General features: G+C 40.9%; 1 protein-coding gene across 1 annotated transcript in view; it reads right to left on the bottom strand.

Moving 5' to 3' along the window:
• Positions 1-6,313, bottom strand: part of TFCP2 (transcription factor CP2) — a 106,365-nt gene that overhangs the window by 77,117 nt on the left and 22,935 nt on the right. The gene's annotated exons all lie outside the window — the stretch shown is intronic.

Raw genomic sequence — 6,313 nt, 5'->3', positions numbered from 1 at the left:
AAAAAAAAAAAAGCCAGGTGTGGTGGCTCACGAGGTCAGGAGTTTGAGACCAGTCTGACCGACATAGTGAAATCCCGTCTCTACTAAAAATACAAAAATTAGCCAGGCATGGTGGCACACACCTGTAATCCCAGCTACTCAGGAGGCTGAAGCAGAAGAATTGCTTGAATCCCGGGGCGGAGGTTGCAGTGAGCCGAGGTTACGCCATGGCACTCCAGCCTGGGTGACAGAGCAAACTCTATCGCAAAAAAAAAAAAAAAAAAAACCGTCTTTATAATTAGGCTACTCAGCAAACATGATTGGGTTATACTGTAGATGAATAGTCAAGACAATGCTGCTACCATTTATTATCAAATCTGTATTGAGTACCTGGCTGTCTATGATCCCTGTGAAGAGCTCCTGAATATTCTTCTTTACAAGTCTGCATGTTACTGCAATTACTTCTTCAAGTACAATTTAATTAATTAAATCTCTCACACATTTTTAAGCATCTTCTTTCCCTATCAAACCTACAAACCCATCTGCCCTTGAAACTATCTTCTCTTTTGCTCCTGATGTAATGAGGGCTAAGTTCCTCCTCCTGGGAAAGGCTAATCCTTACCCACAGACTTGGAGCCCACTCCCTCTCAATTCTCAAGAACCTTTTTCCTCTGATTATCCCAATACATGTACCATCAATCTTCCTCTCTGGATCATTCCCATTAGCATACCATCACATTTGAGTATTTCCCATCTTATAAAAAGAAAGTCTTCCCACATCCGCCTTCAACTACTGCTCTACTTCTCTGTACCTTTCATAACTAAAAGTCTTTATATAAAGAATCTCTATTTCCTCACCTCCAATTCATTCTTTCAACCAACACAGTTCGGCTTTCACTACAACATATCATGGAAAGTAACTGTCATGGTCACCAGTGACTTCCATGTAGCCAAACTCAATGGTCACTTCTCTGGGCTCATCTTCTGTTTTCAGGAGCACTCAACACAGCTGTAACTCCTACATTCACCACTCTCTTCTCTGGATCCTGAATAGTCTTACCTAATTTTCTTCCCACCTCACTGGCAACATCTTCTTAACTCCCCTGTGGCAACCCTCCTGCTCTACAAAACCTCTGCACTTGATTTTTGGCTCTTCTCTTTCTACACTTTCAGATCTCATTAACTTCCATACATTCAAGTATCTCTTTATTCTGATGACTACCAAATGTGTCTACTAGGTCTAGACTTGTATATTGATTTGCATATTTAATGCCTACCTAACACTGCCTTTTTGTTGTCTCTCAGAGATAACAAATGGACCAAGTCCAATATAAAACTCTTGATCTTATTCCAAACATACCCAGCCTATCCCCCCTTCTCAGCAAATGTCAATACCATTCAACAAAATATTCAAACCAGAACTCTTGAAGGCATCCTAGATTGATCCTTTCCTCTTATCCTCATGTTCATTAGCAAGTCCTATACTTTTTTATCTATAAAATATATCTTGAGTTCACATTCTCTTCAGTAGAGGATAGAAATTTAGAGGACAGGCTCTGGAGGTAAGCTACTAGAATTTACATGACAGTAATAATTGCTAGCATTTATTGAGCACTTACTAGTTGCCTGACACTACCCTAATTATTTTACATATATAAACTAATTTAATCTTCATAACAATCTCACAAGGTAAGTACTACTATTATTACCTCCATTTTAAAGAGAAGCATGGAGAGGTTAAGTAATGTGCCCAATCCTGGTGAAGCCAGAATTCAAACCCCTAAGTTTGGTTTCAGATGTCACTATGCTAGGCTGTCTCTTAGAAAAAATAGACCAAAGATGGGGAGTTGAAAGCTATTCAACAGTCCAGGTAAAAAACAATGAGAATATGACACAGCAACGAAAGTACAGACACAAAGCAGAAAAATTCAAGAAATATTCAGATAAGACCTAAATAGAGAGTTACATTATGTTCAAGGATTGAAAGGCTGAGTACATATGCCAATGATGTCAATTTATCCCAAATTCATCTATAGGTTCAATTCCAATAAATATCGCAATAGATTCAACTTGACAAGATGATTCTAAAAAACAAATTTTTTTTGAAACAGGGTCTCATTATTGCCCAGGCCAAGTGCAGTGGCATAATCATGGCTCACTGCAGCTTCAACTGCCGAGGCTCAAGCAATCCTCCCCCAACCTCAGCCTCTTGAGTAGCTGGGACTACAGCTGTGCACCACCACACCTGGCTAATTTTTAAATTTTTTTGTAGAGATAGGGTCTGTTTATGTTGCCCAGGCTGGTCTCAAACTCCTGGGCTCAAGCAATCCTTCCACTTTAGCCTTCCAAAATGCTGAGATTACAGGTGTGAGCCACTGCACCCAGCCATTCTAAAATTTCTATCAATAAGCAGAACCAAGAAAGGCCAAATACTCCGGAAAAAGAACGAGATGAGGGCTATGCCCTGCCAGATACCAACAATTACTTAAAAACTTTAGTAATTAAGACAGCATAGTATTGACACAGATAGACAAATTAACCTATAGAAGAGAATACAGAACCCATAAACTGACCCCACATATATAGAAATTTGATTTATGACAGCTGGTATAGTTGATCAGTGGCAAAGATGGACTTTTCAATAAATTATGCTGGAAAAATCAGACATCTGGATGTGAAAAAAATGGAATTGGAGCCTTAGCAACACCCAGTACAAAATCAACTTTAAGACTAAAGTGTGAAAAGCAAACATAGAAAACTTTAAAAAAACAATATAGGAGAATATCTTTATGGCCTCAGCATAAGCAAGAATTTCTTAGACAACACTGGACAAGGTGGCTCATGCCTGCAATCCCAACACTTTGGGAGGCTGAGGCGGGAGGATCACTTGAGGTCAGGAGTTTGAGACCAGCCTGGCCAACATGGCAAAATGCCGTCTGTACTAAAATCACATAAATTAGGCCAGGTGCAGTGGCTCACGTCTATAATAATCCCAGCATTTTGGGAGGCCAAGGTGGGCGGATCACTTAAAGTCAGGAGTTCAAGACCAGCCTGGCTAACATGGTGAAACTCTGTCTCTACTAAAAATACAAAAACTAGCTGGGCATGGTGGCGGGTGCCTGTCTTCCTAGCTACTTGGGAGGCTGAGGCAGGAGAATCGCTTGAACCTGGGAAGCAGAGGTTGCAGTGAGCCGAGATCACACCACTGCACTCCAGCCTGGTGGACAGAGTGAGACTCCGTCTCAAAAAAAACACCAAATACAAAAATTAGCTGAGTATGGTGGTGCACACCTGTAATTTCAGCTACTTGGGAGGCTGAGGCAGAATTGCTTGAACCCAGGAGGTAAAGGTTGCAGTGAGCCAAGATCACACCATTGCAGTCCAGGCTGGGTGATGCAGTGAGACTGTCTCAAAAAAAAAATTTTTTTCTTAGACAAGACTCAAAAATCATATACCATAAAAGATTCATTAATTATACTAAGTTAAGAACTTTAGGCCAGGCATGGGGGCTAATGCCTGTAATCCCAACACTTTGAGGTAGCTCGAGTGGGAGAACTGCCTGAGTCCAGGAGTTTGAGACTAGCCTCAGCAACATAGGGAGACCCCCGTCTCCACAAAAAATACAAAAAATTAGCCAGGCTTGGTGGTGCATGCCTGTGGTCCCAGCTCCTTGAGAGGCAGAGGCAGGAGGATCACTTGAGCCCAGGAGGTTGAGGCTGCAGTGAGCTGTGACTGCCATTGCACTCCAGCCTGGTCGACAGAGCAAGACCCTGTCCCTGCCCCCTCCCCACCAAAAAAAGAACCTTAGAACCAAAGACACATAAAGAGAGGGAAATGACAACCCATAAACTGGCAGAATATACTGACTACACACAAAACTGACAAAAGATGAGTATCTAAAATATATTTGGGGCTGGCCATGATAGCTCACACCTGTAATCTCAACACTTTTGTAGATTACTCCATCTCTACAAAAATAAAAAATCAGCCAGGTATGGTGGCATGCCCGGCTGTGGTCTCAGCTACTCAGGAGGCTAAGGTAGGACGATTGCCTGAGCCCAGTAGTTTGAGGCTGCAGTGAGTCAAGCTTGTGCCACTACACTGCAGTCTGGGTGACAGAGTGAGATCCTATCTCAAAAAAAAAATTAATAAAATATATCTAAGATTCCTATAAATTAATATGAAAAAGGCCAAACCTCCCTCCCCAACCCCGTACCCCCAAAAAACTCAAATACTTACTTCTTAGGAGAAAACATCAGTGGCCCACAAACATATGAAAAGGTGCTGGCCTCATAAGAAATTAGGAAAATACAAATTAAAACCACAATAAAATACTATTCCACACAAAAATTACAACAGTGAACAAATAAAATAATGGCTAGGATGCAGAACCGAAACACCTGAACTCTAAGTATACCAGAAAAATAATTTAGCGTTATCTTGTAGGAAGATATAGCAAGCTCATAATCCAACAATTCCATTGTTCCTACAATCCCTCTGCCTGGAATATATTTCTCCTCCACCTTTGCATGGCCAAATCTTACCCTTCTTTCAGATACCACCTCAGGAGGTAGAAGTAGTATTTCTATGTTCTGAATTCCTATAGCACTTCAAGTGCTTTTAGCATATTTATTTCCAACCTGTATCACATTTATTTATATACATGTCTTATCTTCTCTATCAAATTGTAAGCAAATGAAAGACAGAAACCTGTTTGATTTATTTATATTCAGCATCTGCATATGGGAGCATATGGTGAAGACAAAGCTATAGAATCAAGCTGTATAAAACCAAGTACACAGTAGGCACTCAAACGTTTGCTGAATGATAAGAGTAAAAATCTGCTTAGTGACTGAGGGAATAAACTAGGATTTGCTGTGCATATAAAACATTAGGCGGGGCACAGTGGCTCACGCCTGTAATCCCAACACTTTGGGAGGCCAAAGCAGGCAGATCACCTGAGGTTGGGAGTTAGAGACCAGTCTGGCCAATATAGTGAAACTCCATTTCTACTAAAAATACAAAAATTAGCCAGGTGTGGTGGCACATGCCTGTAATCCCAGCTACTCGGGAGGCTGAAGCAGGAGAATCACTTGAACCCAGGAGGCAGAGGCTGCAGTGAGCTGAGACTGCGCCACTGCACTCCAGCCTCAGCAACAGAGTGAGACTTCATCTCAAAAAAAAAAAAAAAGGAAGGAAGAAAATTGAATCATTGGTGAAAGGAAAACCGGAACACCAATTTGTGTACCCAAAGTCCCAAGTTTATTCTGTTAGGTTCCACTTGAGGCGTAGTGAGAGTCGACTATCAGCAACAAATGGAAACTACTATGAACAAGGCATAAAGGAGACCAGGATAGGAAAAGGTGGGGGGGTGGGGAAGACAGAAGGTGACAAAGTAGAGGGAAGGCTGGGATAACTGACAAGCCACATGTAGCAGAATAAAACTGGATCCTCATCTCTCACCTTACACAAAAATCAACTCAAGGTCGATCAAAGACTTACATCTAAGACTTGAAACCATAAAAATTCTAGAATATAACATTGGAAAAACCCTTCTAGACACTAGCTTAGGCAAAGATTTCATGACCAAGAACCCAAAAGCAAACGCAACAAAAAACAAAGATAAATAGGTGAAACTTAATTAAACTAAAATGCTTCTGCACAACAGAAGAAATAACCAGCAGAGTAAACAGCCCACAGAGTGGGAGAAAGTCTTCACAATCTATATATCCGACAAAGGACTAACATCCAGAATCCACAAGGAACTCAAACAAATCAGCAAGAAAAAAACAATCCCATCAAAAAGTGGCTAAGGACATGAATAGACAATTCTCAAAAGAAGACATACAAATGGTCAACAAGCATATGGAAAAATGCTCAACATCACTATTAGGGAAATGAAAATCAAAACCGCCATGCAATATCACCTTACTTCTGCAAGAACAGCCATAATCAAAAAATTAAAAAAAAAAAAACAACAGATGCTGGCATGGATGTGGTGAAAAGGGAACACTTCTACACTGTCGGTGGGAATGTAAACAGTACAATCACTACGAAAAACAGTGTGGAGATTCCTTAAAAAACTAAAAGTATATCTACCATTTGATCCAGCAATCCCACTGCTGGGTATCTACCCAGAGGAAAAGAAGTCATTATATGAAAAAGATACTTGCACATGCATGTTTATAGTAGCATAATTTGCAATTGCAAAAATATGGAACCAGCCCAAATGCCCATCAACAAGTGGATAAAGAAAATGTGGTGGCCAGGCGTGGTGGCCCACACCTGTAATCCCAGCACTTTGGGAGGCGAGGCGGGCGGATCACAAGGTCAG

Source organism: Mandrillus leucophaeus, unplaced genomic scaffold (genome assembly GCF_000951045.1).
Source record: "Mandrillus leucophaeus isolate KB7577 unplaced genomic scaffold, Mleu.le_1.0 Scaffold118, whole genome shotgun sequence".
Lineage (NCBI taxonomy): Eukaryota > Metazoa > Chordata > Mammalia > Primates > Cercopithecidae > Mandrillus > Mandrillus leucophaeus.
The sequence above is the reverse complement of the archived record's forward strand: the minus strand, read 5'-3'. Positions and strand labels throughout refer to the sequence as shown.